We start from the raw sequence: 15,764 nt of genomic DNA, 5'->3' as shown, positions 1-15,764 counted from the left end.
GGACATGAGCACCTACTTGCTGGAGCAAAAACGCCAACCGTGCCAACCGCCACTGGCCCCATCGGCATTCACGCGTTTGTGTTGACGTTTGCTTTAAAATGAAGTAAAAGTGTTTAAAGGACGAGCCCTGGATCTTTGATAGTAAAGAAAAAGGAGATTTAAGCAATATTTGTTAAAAACATTAGTAACACCACCTATGCAAACGGGATCATCAAAACCCGTACCATCGACCTGCAGCAAACCTCACACCACTGTGCTCACATTAGCCCTTACAGAGAGTCACTGTAAACATACACAGAACTTATGGAGAGCCTCTCAGAAACGAGATGTTCATAATTCAAGGCGCCTCTATGCCAGGACTTTTGATATTTGTGCTGACGTTTGCTTTAAAATGAAGTAAAAGTGTTTAAAGGACAAGCCCTTTAATAGAAGAGAATGACTAACATTTATTGAGTTTACTCTTCGTCAATGTCTTAAGTGATTATCTATTAATTAATTTATTATTCACAAGAAAGCTATCATTTTGGTACTCTCGTTATCCCCATTTTACAGATGAGGAAGTCGAGACTTGGAAAAGTTAAGCAACTTGCCCAAAGTCACACGAAAAGGTGGAAGAAATGAGAATCATACTGAAGTGAAATACAAAAATGGTTTTAGCACAACATCAACACAGTTAAAACTAGTCTACTGGATCTCTGAACATGATTAAAGGAAAACAGTGAAGTATGATGAGTCCATGCCTGGGGGGAACTCTCTAAATTGGAAAACTGAACAAAACTAATCAACAAAGTGTCTGCCTCGTGCCTGGCATTATTAGAGGGAAGAAATGCAGTGGAATTAAGTCAGAAAGTGCCCTGCTCTCATGAGCTCACATTCTAGTGGGGAAAGGTAGATAACATACATGAAAATATATAAACGCAGTATTTTCAGATTATGGCAAGTGCTATGAGGAAAGGGGAGGGAAATGTAATAGAAAGTGACTTATACGTTACTTTAAGTTGAGTGGTTCAGAGATTTCTTAGAGACAGTGATATCTGGGCTGAGATCTGTGTTGAGGGAAATAGGCAGTCACCTGAAGATCTAGGAAAAAAGAAATTCAACATAAGGAATAGGAAATGCAAAATTTCTGAAACTGGGAGAGCTTGGAGCTCAAGCATCAGAAATAATGCCAATGAAGGAAAGAAGGAAGGAAAGGGAGAGGAGGGAGGAGAAAAAGAAATCTCATGGGGGTGGGGGGGGGGTCACTGTAATTGCATCAACTATATAAAGTCATTTGTGGATAATGAACATACATCACTTCAATATTGTGTATTCCCTCCCACTAACACGGAATGTCTCTTATTTATTCCAGTCCTTTCATGTCCTTCTGTAAATCCTCATGGTTTTCTTTATATAGGCCCTACACATTTCTTTAATGTGTTCTTATACATTAATGTTTTATTATTACAAATGAGATGTTTATCTTTAACCTACACATGTGTTCTAATTGTTTTCTCTCATACCTTTCAAAGAGGCTGTCAGAACAACATGGCAAACCTGGTGAAAATTCTTGTCCCCAAATAATATATATGCCCCTATAGTGACTGGAATTCTCTTTTCTTCCTTAGAGCTGAATAAAAACTGACACACTTCCGCCCTCTATTAATCTCCAATCTGACAACCTCTCGACCACTCATAGACAGTTTCTCTTCCTGCTTCCCTCCCTCCCTTTCCTCCTCCCTCCCCCATTTCTTTCCTCCTCCCTTCCTTCCTCCCTTCCTCCCTTCCTCCTTTCCTTCCTCCCTTCCTTCCTTTCTTCTTTCCATCTATCCATCTATTTAACAAACACTGATTTCAGAATATTATGAATGCACAATGGAGGCCCCTCGTCTGACCCAGGTTAGGTAGAAAACGCTTCCACAGAGACCCAGCCGGGAGACAAGGAGACCTAGGATGAGACTATCAAAACTGCCCAGGACAAATGGATATGTTTCATCAGCCATGAAACAACCACATGATCTGACTAATCTGTTCAAAAAATTTTTCAATTATGCATGTTTGGTATAAAAAGCCAATGACAAAAAAATGAGAATATGGAAGAAAAATTTTTAAGCACTGTATGTTTTCTTCACCTGAAAACCTTACAGATAATTTTTAGCTATATTGTTATCATAGACTTTCATAATTTTCTAAATGCATACATGCATACATTATATAATGTAAATATCACTGTATGTATTATTCTGCAACTTCTTTTCCTTGACAACACCTTGGCATGCTTAAGCTCTCTGCACATACGGAACTCCATTGGTCTTTTTAATATAGACATGGTATCTTTTTATAATATAGGGTGATATATAGCCACATGCTCATTGTAAGAAACACAGTATTAAACCTAGAACTGGAAACAGAAGCCCTAATCCTCTCACAACTATCCACTCACATTCTCATTCCCCAGAGCTAAACTCTTGTAAAGTCTTAGTATAGTCTTCTAGAAGAGTGTGTGTGTGTGTGTGTGTGTGTGTGTGTGTGTGTGTGTGTGTTAACGTTTTCTCCATTCTCTTAAAGCCGAACTGTGTCAAGGGGCCCAGCAGGACACAGACGCCCCACTTCTGCTGCACCGACCCTCCATTCTGGGAAGAGCTGCGAGTGAGTTGTGCACAGGCGGGTTGGCTCTTCGTCATACTAGACTCCAGAAAGGTTCTGTTCGGTGTAGTGTGACATCAGTAAATGCCAGTCAGAACAGAGCTGCATTTTCTGACATGCGACATTCTTTTAACAGAGGAATGGAGTAAGGGAAAACAGAACTGCTCTCATTAGTAATGTTGGAGGGAGGATGGAGAGTTTTCTTTGTCAATTATTCACTCTCTTAATTCAGGTTATTCAGCAAATGCATGTTGGTAGGGCGCAATGAAACCGACAGGATCTGCAGGCAGAGCATTTATTCAAATGGCCACCTGCCACATGGAAACGAACACCGTATTCCCCGGCTACAGACACTCAGCCTCACGTGCTTCAGCGCTATGGGCGATTCTAGCTCCTGGCTCTGTGATGATTTATAGTAAATAAAGTAAGAATCTTAGAGATTATTTATTTACTTTTAAGTGAATCTGCGATCTGTGAATGGCCCTGCTACTAGTTAATAGGAGGAAAGAAGTATTTGTCACTGGAATAGCGGAGAAAAGCATATTAAGCGCTCAGCACAGTCGTTACAATTTCCTCCTAAAAGGTTTGTGTCAGTGAGATTCGCAAGGAGACGAGTGAAGTAAAACTATTATCCACATGTGAGAGAGGAGAAATTGGATGTCCTCAGCCCTGCACACCTGCCTTGTCCTATCGCACCTAAAACGTTAGTAAGCAAGGGGGAACCAGGGGGACTTTTCACTATAGGGGCTCTTATGTTTTATTCAAATAGTTAATGATTATGCCAGCTAAGATTAGTATTACATTTTATACTTTACAAAGTAATTTTAAAAGGAAGAGTTTATACACAGTAGCCCAGTTTGAAATGAAAGTGTGGGCTCAGGAAATTAAAAAACTTAGTTCAGCTTACACCCCTATAAAGTGACAGCATTCAAGTGACAATGTTTCTTGCTGGCAAATTCCACTTTGCTCCCAAACATGTTATGACGCCATCACATCTAGAATTTCAAAGCATTGAAAGCCTGTATTATTCTATTTCCTCAACTCCATGATATCAGGAGGTAAGAAGATTTTCACCTTAACTTTTCAGAGCAGAAACCTCAAAGCACATGTGGTTTAAAACTATAGTCACACTATTGGGAGAATCAGCAGCTAGCTCCAAAATCAAGAACACTCACCCTCCCTCAGCAAGACTTAATTAACTGTTCCCGCTAAATAATCAGGGTAGTTCTCACTAGTTGCACAACTGTAGTAGAGGTCTTGAAGAACCCATTGTTTCCCTCCATCCCTTTGTAGACTTAAGTATTTGATTTGATTGATTTGGCAGAGACGTTCTAAGTTTGACCACGTGGGGGCAGTATGATCATGCCATTGAAAGGCTTTCCGGCTCATCAGTTCAGGAGGAGGGCCCCACCAATTAACTCGGGAAAACATCCTTTTGTGTCCTCTTCTTAGACTTAGAGACACATGAAAAAGACAGCCAGCTGTGCGGTCTCTGAGTAGAGCTCTGTTTCTCCCGTCCAGCTTATCTGGAGGGATGTGGGTGCAGGATAAGGGGCGACACAGCCGCCTAATGAGCCAATTACTCTGAATGGCACAAAGACACCTAGGAACCCAGAGAAAGGCACTTCCATAAGGGAAAAAGCAGGATGGACTATAATGTTAGACAATTCAAAGGCTTAAAATGCCCCCCTGAGTTTAAAATGTCTTCTCAATTCTCTTAATTTGACTTTCTGACAAAAATAAAAAAATAAAAAGATGTTTATATTAGGATTTCCCCCATTTTCTTGGTGATTTCTAATTTGTACAAGCCACATCTTCCTAGCAATACGTCTATAGTACAACCAACTTGCAAACATGCATGCCAAAGATTTTGTTCTGTTACTCTCATGTACAATTTTATTTAGGAGGAAACTAGTGTCAGAGAGCTAGTACAAATATATATATTTTTTTCCTGGTATACTGAAAGGACTATCTTAGTTAATCCTCGCAATAATTCTGTATAGTAGGAGTCATTATTTCCATTTCACAGAAAAATTAACTGAACTGACTCAAGTTCCCACCGACAGTAAAGGAGCAGAACCTGACGCATCTGACCCACAAACCCACAATTTTACTCTTCAGCATACTTATTTCACAATCAGGATAATCTCTCTCTCTCCTTTTTAAATCTTTGTTGTTGTTTCATTTTGTCACTGCCCACTTTTATTTTTAAAATTTTAAATAAAGAAGTCTCAAAAATAAAAATTAAAATTAAAAACAAGAAAAAGCTGATGAACTCGTTGCCCAAATGAGCCCTGATGTCTTTAAAGACAAAAAGGAAGGAAAGTATAACATATAGATCTGATTAGAAAAACAACCATACACAAAGGAACAAAATGAAAGGTAAAAACCTCTATGACCCATACTCATTCCCCTCCCCACAACCATTACCACTTAAAATACTTACAATAAAAGCATAATATATGATAGTACATATAATAATATAAGCTAGTACTTATAAGTGCATCTACTATTAGCCAGGAACAATTTGAAGCACTTAAAAAATATTAAATCAGTTAAATCATTTAACGTGCATGGATAGCCAAATATTTGTTGTTGTTGTTGTTGTTGTTTTAACTTATGCTAAAGGGATCTTGGTCTTCACGGTATTCTGAACTTTTCCTTTTTTCTTTTTCTCCCCCCCCCCCGCCCCACCCCATTTCCCTCATTTAAATATATATCCTGGCAATTCTGCTCTGTCTATACAGGCTGGTCTTTTTTTTTTCTTACAAAGTTAAAGTACTGTATAGCAAGGATGAATCATAATTAACTTAGTAATACCTGTGGTTTATTTTCTCTCTTTATGATCTTAACTGAGTAACAAATATGGTTGGTTTCCTTTTAATTTAAAAGTCGCATCTTAGCAACAACAACAAAAGACTGAATATAGTTGAATATAGTTCAAGGGTAGTTAGGTGAGGAAAAAAACAAACAAATACATATATATGTACACACACAGAGTAGCCTATCAGGAGGATATTACCCACCCCCTGGCTGCTTGAAGCCATGGTTAGTACTGAACCCTACATATACTGTTTTTTCCTATACATACATACCTATGATAGTGTTTAATTTATAAACTCCTCACAGCAAGAGACTAACAACAACAACTAATAATAAAATAGGACAGTTATAACAACGTACTGTAATAAAAAGTTATATGAACCTGGTCTCTTATACTGCACTCACTTTCACATGAAGGAAGACGTCACAACTTCTCTGAATTGCCGTTATCACTACGCTTGCGCTTAGGGCCCTTATTAAGCAAAATTAAGGATACCTGGATGCAGGTGCTGCAGTCCGAGAAACGGGAACCTGATGACCAAGAGGGCAACGAAGTGACTGATGCGCGGGAAGGTACAGAGCGGGGATGCTGGCTACGGGATGACTCAGGTCTCAGGCGGGAGGGAGTAGACATCGCGAGATTTCATCACTACTCACGCTCGCGTGCAATTTAAAACTGACGAGTTGTTTACTTCCGGAATTTTCCCTAACTGAAAATGCAGGAGTGAAGCCACAGATAAGGGGGACCACTGTATACCTCAGGCCGCTTCCCCCTCCCACCGAACGATTGACCAGGTGTGTGTGTGAAGCTCAGCCCAGCAAAAGGAGTTTTCTTCACACTGTCCTTCAGTGCCACCTCTAAGGGACGCAATACCACGCAGTCGTCCCTTGTCGACCAGCACTACCATATCGTCTCAACTCATCTGTGAACCAGCCTGGGTCCTTTGTTCCTGTGGGATTGGTCCTGGGAAGTCCTCCGCAGCAGCCACAGGTGTGAGAGTGAGTCTCGGCTACTTGGGCGTGTAATTTACACATGCTTCGTGGATCTGCTGCAGCTCGGTCCGGAATACAGCATTTCTAGCACACCGCGAATTGCTGCTTTGCTCATCCTTATGGGGCTCGGTGTATTAGCTAATCCTCAGCTTAACGATAGATGATTTGGTAATGTGATGTTATCGATACAGTGTACAGTATGAAGGTCTGACATGAAGGTCAAGATAGCTGGGATCTCTGCAATGTCATTACAGAGTGCAGGGGAATCAGCGTAGTCCCGGAGAACAGGTGAGTGGTTACTGCTTTCCTGCCCCAGGAAATATGAGTTCTATACTGATGCTAATTACCTGAGTAACAAACCTTGGCATGCAGTGGCATTACAATTACTGATGTTTTCACCTATGATTAGTTGAGATGAGGTGCAAGGAGTAGGTGAAACATTATTTTATGCAAGGTCTCCGTCGAATAAACAGTATTGGGAAAATGATAATTATGAGAATATTGGAGTGGATTAATTGCATTGCAATCCCTGGCAAGAGAAAATGATATACTCAGCGCAGTAAACTGCTTACTTGAAGCATGCTGTGAAAGGCCGAGGGGCTTTAGGGCTGCTTTGAAGAGCAGTGAGGTACACCTGGAGATGATGTGAGGCTTTACCCTGCAACGGGGCCTCACACTGCTGTTCTGTTCTCCTCAAGATCTGCCTCGTCACCACTCAGTTCCCCTATACCAATATCCGGGGTCAGATCTTAGCACTCTCTGTCCGAATGAGGAAGTACTGTCTCAGCCCCAGGGCAAAGTAGCTTACGCCCGAATGAATTTCAGAACCGGACTAATACGCACCGTTAAGAACTGGGGACCATTCCTGGGAATGGAATCTGAGGGTGCTGGAGCAGGCAGAGTAGACTCTGAGGCTGGTAGGGGAAAATAGTATTTATGTCAGGACACTAAGGACTCTAGAGTCATCTTGCGGGGAAGGTATCTGGGTTTTCTGGATGGCACGTCAAGCTCGAACACAAAGATGAACCACACAGTTAATGGTGTGAAGGTGCTAGAATCTCCTTGGAAGCCTCTCGAGGAACTGGTCGGAAGGCTTAAGTAGGTGTAATTCTAATGTGGTCATGGACTTTTTCTGATCTCAATTGTTATAGCCTAGAGCTCTCAATAGGTGGAGTTTGAGGCAGAAGATTTTTATGCTGTTACTTTCAGGAGATAGGTGGTACAAGAAGGGATTTTTAAACAGATAATTACAAGGTAAGAAAACAAATTCTATAATAGAGGTATGAATAATGTCCACTCTACAACCCATCTGAGAAGGTGATTAATTATACTTGAAGAATCAGGGATATCTTCCTGGAGAACTAAGGTAACAATTTATATTCATATTTAATACTTACAATAATCTTATGATGTAGCTAGTACTGCCAGCTCCACTTCAGAAATGAGACTAAAACTAAACCAAAGATGCTAAGTGACAGAGTCAAGGCCCATGCTTCTAAGGACTATGCTAAACTGTTTTTCTGGAAGACAATGCTGGTCTGATTTCTAAGAGATAAGGTGCTTTTTGTGTCAACTAGAAGAATAAAGATACCCTAGGCAAAAAGGACAAGAAATGCAAAGACAAAGAGATGCAAAAGGAGCGAATGCTTTAGGATAATAAGAAATAAATATGAACTGGGAGCCATTTGAAGGTCGCCTGAGTCTGTCCTGCCTGCTATTACAGGTACCATAGACTGGGTGACTTATAATAACAGAAATGTATTTCTCACAGTTCTGGAGGCTAGGAAGACTAAGATCAAGGCCCCGGCAGATTCGATGTCTAGTGAGGGCCTTCTTCTTTATTCATAGATGATTGTCTTCTCACTGTGTCCTTACATGATGGAAGAGGCAAGGGAGCCCTCTGAAGTCTTTTTTTATCTAGACACTAATCTCATTTATGAGAGCTCCGCCCCCATGACTCAAACAACCTCCAGAGGCACTACCTCCTAATACCGTCGCCTTGGAGAATCGGTTTAAACATAGAAATTTTGGAAGAACACAAAATTCAGTTTATAGTAAAGGATGAACAAGACAGGAAGGAAAATATGATGAACAGCTGAGAGAATATAGATTGAAAAGCATAAAAACTGGTGGGCTTTACAACAGGCCCATCAAGAGATCATGAAACTCCGAAAATGAATTATGGCCCTGGACGTGAGCAAAGGGACATGAAGCTTGTGCCCCTATATTGTTGTTATCTCTATCTCTATCCTCCCTGGGCCTAAGTGCCAGATACCCACTTGTGTCCATATGACTTTGGGAAAGTTTCTCAACCTCACTATCCTGTTTCTGTAGGTATGAAGAAAATAATAGCTGCTACCTATCTACCTTGTAAGATTGTTATAAAAATTAAATGAGATAATGCAAATATAGTACCCAACATCCACATTTAACTTATATGAATTCAGCTGTAATCTCTTGCCCAGAGATAGAAATATAAAGAAAGCAAGAGAAGGAATAACAGTTCAGCAATATGTGAGATTCCACTTTCGATAATTGGTAGCTCTCTCTTGGTGACAAGGAAGGTGTGAATCTGCTGTTCCCATATTTAGTCCCAGTTCCCCACTGCCTCTCAGAGTGTGACTATCTCACAGACTAGGAGTCATTTGTGCTTGAAGCTATAGCATAATATAGTGAATGAAACACAGTACATACGTATTCAATGAATGTTCAACAAATGTTTGTTTATATCCTTGCTATTATTATTCTCCACCCTGTTCATCTTGCTAGCAGGCTGCAACCTCTGTCAACTGATCTGTCAATTTTTCTCTCTTGGAGAGACAGCTGTTCTATAATGGGGTCTCAGCCTACCATGGCTTAGAGAGGAGTCATTGGCCTACCCTGAGTTATTCCCTTAATGGCTACCTAGAAGCAGCTACTCTTTCAGTAGAAGTGGCTATTCAAACCTGGATCCATCCCTAGGTTCTTGCATAATTCCCCACATATATCCAACCTGGAATCAATGCCCATCTCCATAAATTTAACTCTAGGCCCACCAGATCAGAGATGGAGGAGAAAGAAGACATATGAATTTCTACTTCCCTGCACTTTATTTAAGTCCCATCTCATACCCTGGACTGGAACTAAACTCTTCTCATGACTGCTGGTAGGGACAATAACCTTTCCCATCCCTGGAAACTCCATCCCCACCCACAGATATGATCTGGTCCCAGGGTCCTGGCAGTCACCATGAGCTAACAGTCTATTCCTAAAAATGCTTTTTCATTTAAAGTCAGTCACCTCTGCATGTCAGACGCCAGTGGTCCTGCCAGGATTGTGCTGTGCTATCCCAAGCTGATCCCAACTCTTTTTCTCAGCCTTTCCTCCTATGCGGGTGAGGAAAAGATGAAGCCAGCACAGCCCTCGTGTGTGGTCTGCCCCCCACTTCTCATCTCCTGGGAGCAAATGCTTCAACAAGAAAACATGCGAATGTTTTCCTTAAACAAAAAAATAATAATGTTTAGACATAGAAAAATTTAAAACAAAAGTTGGGGGGTGGGGAACCTTACACAATTTTCAAGGACAAAAAAAATGTACATCAATGTAAATTAGTAAACAAATCACTTAATACTTCCATCAGCAGCATCTGCATTTGGATAATTTCACTATCAGTTGGGTCCTTGTCAAGAATAATAGATGTGGGTTTGTCTTATGTCAGTGGAATTAAAAGACCCACCAAAGTCCTCTATCTCAGGAAAAGGAGACTTACAACCTAAAGACAAAAAAAAGTAAGTCAAGTGTCCCAGCTAAGAGGCAGATTCCCACATACACTGCTTCGTGTAGTGCCTGGAACATAACAAGCCTTCAACCGATGTTAGGGTTTGGTTTTGTTTTTTAATCATGGTAACTGTCATTTGTTATCACCTCACTGGATGCCAACCTACCAGCATATGCACCAAGTGCAAAAAGAGATCCTGTTCTCTTTTGACTTTTCAGAGTCAAATGAAACAATAATAAGTGATCATCTTCATCCCAATTTATACAGGGGTTTGATCCCATGAGATGCTTTGAATATGTCATATGTTGCATATGTTGAGTTGAGTTTCAAGCTCGAGAGTGGCTAATGAGGCAGTCCACTTTGCCAAGTGGCCCCAGTGGAAAAGTCGGCACTCTCACGCAATGGCCAATTCACACTCGACATTCAGTGGAAGGTACAAGGGTCTTTACTGCAGAGAATTTATAGATATTTCCATGAAAGAAAAAAACAATACAAAGAAAGCTAACTGAGATCTCTTCTCATGAAATTTAAACAGTGATACATCAACTAAAATCATGACCTTATTCCAATGGACTTTACATTTCAGCCTGCCTGCCTCACATGTTATATGTGAAAGAGCTGAGATGAAGTCTATGCACACATTTAATTTTTTGTTGGAAGATTAGAATATCTGAATGTTAGGGGTTGGCACACACACAAAGAACCTTATAGATCATCTTCCCCACCTTGGCCTGGTAGCCGCTGGGAAGCTAACTCGCGTTAGGGAAAGTGAACAGATTTCAGACACAGAGTTGCTGAATGCAAATCAAGCACCTCGATTTATTGGCTCTGTGATTCTGGTTGAGCTACTTCTCCCTGGATTTCATTTTATCAGCCATAAAATGGAAATTATAATAACACCCACCTCATGGGAATATAGTGGGGCTTGAGTAACACAGTGTATGTATGGGATGCTCTTTGCATTCTTTCGGGTGTTACACAAATTACATGGAGTCAGGCTGCTATGATGGGTGAGTATGTGAGCTGAATCCACAGAACCTCAGTTGAAGTCCTTGTTCTACCACTTTATAAGTGTCACAGTCCTCATTTATAAAATGAATATGGGTAACACTTCCATCACACAGTTTCTGTGATGACCCATGAGATACCTATAAAGCACTTATCACGGTGTTTGATATACAGAAGCACCCGATGGTGTCGACTATCATTAGACATCTGATGATGAAACCGATGTCCTTTCAAGACGTATTTAATGAGACCCAGCTATATACTAGGTACTCTATGCTGTGCTGGGAGAGAAAGTGGGAAAAAAGGGATACCTTCTGGCTCTGAAGGGACTCACATGTAGTGAGGAATGTCTTACTTCATGTATCCATTCCAAGAAGTGATCAGAGGCTTCCTATTGCCAGAAAATGAAATTCAAGTGTCTGCAATCCAAAGGGAAAAAAAAAAATTCCATTATATGCCCCTACCCTACCACCCACTGAACTTCCTTATGCAATCTCTGTCTCCAGTCAGACTAAATTTCCTATGTTTGTATCATTCCTCATTGTATTAGTGAGGGTTGTCCAGGGGGAAAAAAATCAATAGGAGGAGATTTTTATAGGAAGTGGCCCATGTGATTATAAAGGCCAAGAAGACCTGTGGTCTGCTGTCTGCCACCAGAGAACCAGGACAAGTGGTGATGTAACTGTGTCTTAGTCTAAAAGCCCAAGAACCAGGAGCACCAATGTCTAGGGGCAAGAAAATACGGATTTCCCAGTTCCAACAGAAAGAGAATCCTTTCTTTCTCCATCTTCTTGTTCTGTTTGGTCCCCAGTAGATTGGATGATGCCCACCCACACTGGAGAGGGAGAACTTCTTGGTCTACAGATTTGAATGCTCATCTCCTCCAGAAACACTCACACAGACACACCCAGAAAAAATGTTTTACCAGCAATGTGGACATCCCTTAGCCCAGCCAAGATGACACAGAAAATTAACCATCATGCTCAAACCGAATTCAATATCTGAAATGCATCCCAACAAGGACATTCAACTCAAAGGAAAGTAGAGCTGAGAAGTGGAGAGAAACCCACTGCTTACAGTACTGACCACGTGGATGAACACCCTTTGACTTCAGTTAGGAAAACCAATCCATTTCCTATTATTAAGTTTCTGTCACCTGTAATAAAGAATTTCCTGCTGACCGAGACCACAAGAAATTATATTTGTGGCTCCAGTGAAATACTAGAATGAGTTTTTGCCTACTGTGTGTGCTCAGTAGATGTTAAGTTAGATTAATCTATAACTAGTGGAATGAAATGTAATGGATTCCAAATGGCATCCAACCTCGCTAACATTTAACCTGGTTCATTAAAGCAGAGGAAATAGATCTGAGCCAGATGGTCTACCTGTAAAGACCATTCAGCCATTCAGTTTGTCTAGAGCCCCAAATGAACCTGTACTTGGAATAATAACCTACATACATAAGAAAACTATACTTTTCCGAGTGTTCTAAATCCTCATTTTAGAAAAGGAAAGAAGGCGTATGTAGAAGGAAAAATTAATTTCTACAGTCTTGCAGTACATGGGCAGAACACTACTGTGAATCCCTCTGTGATTCCAAAGGACTCAAGGTCCTTTGTCTTGCTGCTTCTGGAGCCAGAAAAACATGAGAGTTTTGGAGTCACCCAGCTAGAGTTGAAACCTCACCTCCACCTGCAAACACTACCTTGGAGTCTAGTACATAGTAAGTGCCAAATAAATGGCAGTTTTTATTACCATTCACACACGTTTTCATGATTTCTCAGTCCATTGGAAATTTTAAACTGACTCTGAAATATTGGGGCAGCTGCACCTGACTAGCTCCCACTGTTACCTATAAGATTTCTGCCCTAAGGGAGGTCCAATTCCCCAAGAGACGTCTCAGTGGGGAAAATGTATGGCATAAATGACTGGGGCTTGTGCTGTGACTCATTTCCCACCCATTTTTCATAGACTTTCACCATTCATGATAAAATGGAAATTCCTTGTGCTTATTGAGGGAAGACTATTTTTTTGGTTCCTCTTATAGATTGTTAAGTTTCATTAGTTTTAGAATTTAATTTAGGATGAGATATTTATAAGTTGCAGTCAGAACTTCTCAATAGACTAAGGGAATTTGATGACTGTGAATGAATAAGAAAATGTGCAAATGAATATGAAACTTAACCCTATAAATCTGTAAGGGCTTCAAAATTTCTTGCCTTGAGTCGAAGAGAAAATTAAAGGAACATGCCTTTTTTACGTGACTTTATGTCTCATCATCGTCCTAACTAAATGTCAAAAGAAGAGGCCATCATAGAAAGCTCCAACCATATAACCATGGTTAAAACAAGGTTTTCCAACACACCAACAATGTTATTTGGGGCCACTGTAGACAAGGTTTTCCTATGAAATCTTAATTTAATTCTTTTTCAATTTAATCTATCTAGATCAAATGTGGTTGGTTTGTAAATTTTTAAAAATATATACGTAGTTGATGATTTAAAAATTTTTACAATGCGGGCACAATTTAAAATATGATACCAAGATTGAAAGCATACCAGTACAGGAAAAGATGGATTTCCTCACTCTGCACAAAGGGCCATTGAGCCCCAGAAGAATTGAGTAAAATGCCTATGGTCCCCTCACTAATAAATGGCAGTGGTAAGACATTAAAAAAAAATAAATCAGTGTTTTGACTAAAAAAACAAAACCAAAACCTCCAAAGCTGATTCTTTTCCTCTTCTAAGCATCATTGTTCTCATAAGCCAGTCATTCGTGTTGAACCTTTATAACTTTGTTTAACTGATGAGGACCAGAGATTAGTTGTTTACCAAACCGTCTCGTAACTAGAACAGTTTCCGGCCTCCCTTCAAGTTTTGTGGCCAAGTGACTGAAACCTGGCCAAGGGAATGTGGTGTGATAACCTAACCTGCATCTCCAGACCCGGCCCATTATAACTCCCTATGCATCCTCCAAGCTCTCCCTATCACCGCATCTCCTAAGCATATTCAGATGATCTAATGGAGGACTTAGAACAACGAGCTGAAAGAGACTGGGGCTTCCATGACTACATGGAGCCGAGCAATGATACCAGCTCACACTGGATTTTGAAATGCATGGAAGAACATGATTAAATTGAAGCTCTGAGACTCAGAAGTTGTTACCACAGCTAGTCTTTCCTGACTAATATATGAGAAACCATTTATACTTAATATTTATTATTTAAATGCATCTACTTTTTTTTCTTTAAATTACTTATCATGGTATTATTTACTCTAACCTCTACTGTAGATTTGACGTACTGGATAATATTTTTCCTATTACATAAAAATAAAATCAAAAATACTTTTTAAAGTTTATTAAATAACAATCATGTATGCCATATTTTGAGATACAGTGCTATTCGAATCACTTCCATGTGATTGGCCAAGTAGCCGGCCTTTCTTCAGCCAAGACCTTGAAGATCCAGAGTGAACGACTGTGTCAGGATACACGCGCAGAGGCCCGTGTCATCCCCATTTGACAACTTCTCGAAAGTCCAAAAGGCCCAGAAGAAATCATGGGATTGAGCAGAGACTCCAGAGCTGCTCTAGCTTAAAAGGTAGTGTAAGCCCCTTGGCGAGAGACAAAACAGCTGTGGCCACGGGCCTCTCCTAACGGCTCCGACTTCCGCCCTGTGGTTGCTGTGGCCCCCTGGGAAATACTGAGGACAGACTGAGCAGGAACAGTCGCCCTTCCCCCCACCCCTCTGGTTCTGGATAGCCAAGTCCGTCATGCTTATCCCTTAGAGGAAACCCAGCCTTATGGACTCAACCCACACTGTTCTCGACAAGCACATTTAGGCCTCTGCCCGCAGGACACTACCTTTCCAGCCTGCAAAGAAAACCTTCCAGACCCAAGACTAATGTTCTGAAAACAAGCCAGAAGAATAGGACAACAAGGACCACATCCTAATTATCTCTATGCTGCTCCCAACCCCGGTACATTCCAGAGCGCAGAATAGCCACTAAATGAGCATTTGCTACAATGAACATCAAAGGTTGCTCTGTTCAGAGAGGGGAAAAAGGTTTTCATGTCAACTCCAAGTGACCTGCTCCCAAATAGAGAACTGCTTACAAAGTCCATGAAAATACATTAGAAATTTTCAGTAGGCGTACAAGTGACGACTGAGTTTTCCTTCCTAGAAAGGAAACACAGAGCTGTGTTTGAAACTCCACTGTAAAAATCAGATCACTACGAAATCTGATATAATTAAGACAGAGTTGGCATTTTACAAAGCGAGAACTGCTACTGAAATTCAACTGCGCGCGCACGCGAGCGCGCGCGCGCACACACACACACACACACACACACACACCCCATTGCCGTTTCATTCAATCAATTAAATCTGCCACTCGGTGTTTGGTGGTGATTCTGGGAACTGTCTAATATTGAAAATCAGGCCACCTACCCAAAACAGAAAAAGAGAGAAAGAGAAAGCTTTCTAGTATGAAATTCATTTAACATGAAACCCACTGACTCTCCTGCATGGCAAAGAACTGAGTAACGCTCTAGCCCC

Source organism: Rousettus aegyptiacus, unplaced genomic scaffold (genome assembly GCF_014176215.1).
Source record: "Rousettus aegyptiacus isolate mRouAeg1 unplaced genomic scaffold, mRouAeg1.p scaffold_m13_p_10, whole genome shotgun sequence".
In the NCBI taxonomy this organism is placed as follows: Eukaryota; Metazoa; Chordata; class Mammalia; order Chiroptera; family Pteropodidae; genus Rousettus; species Rousettus aegyptiacus.
This window is presented reverse-complemented; position numbering follows the sequence as displayed.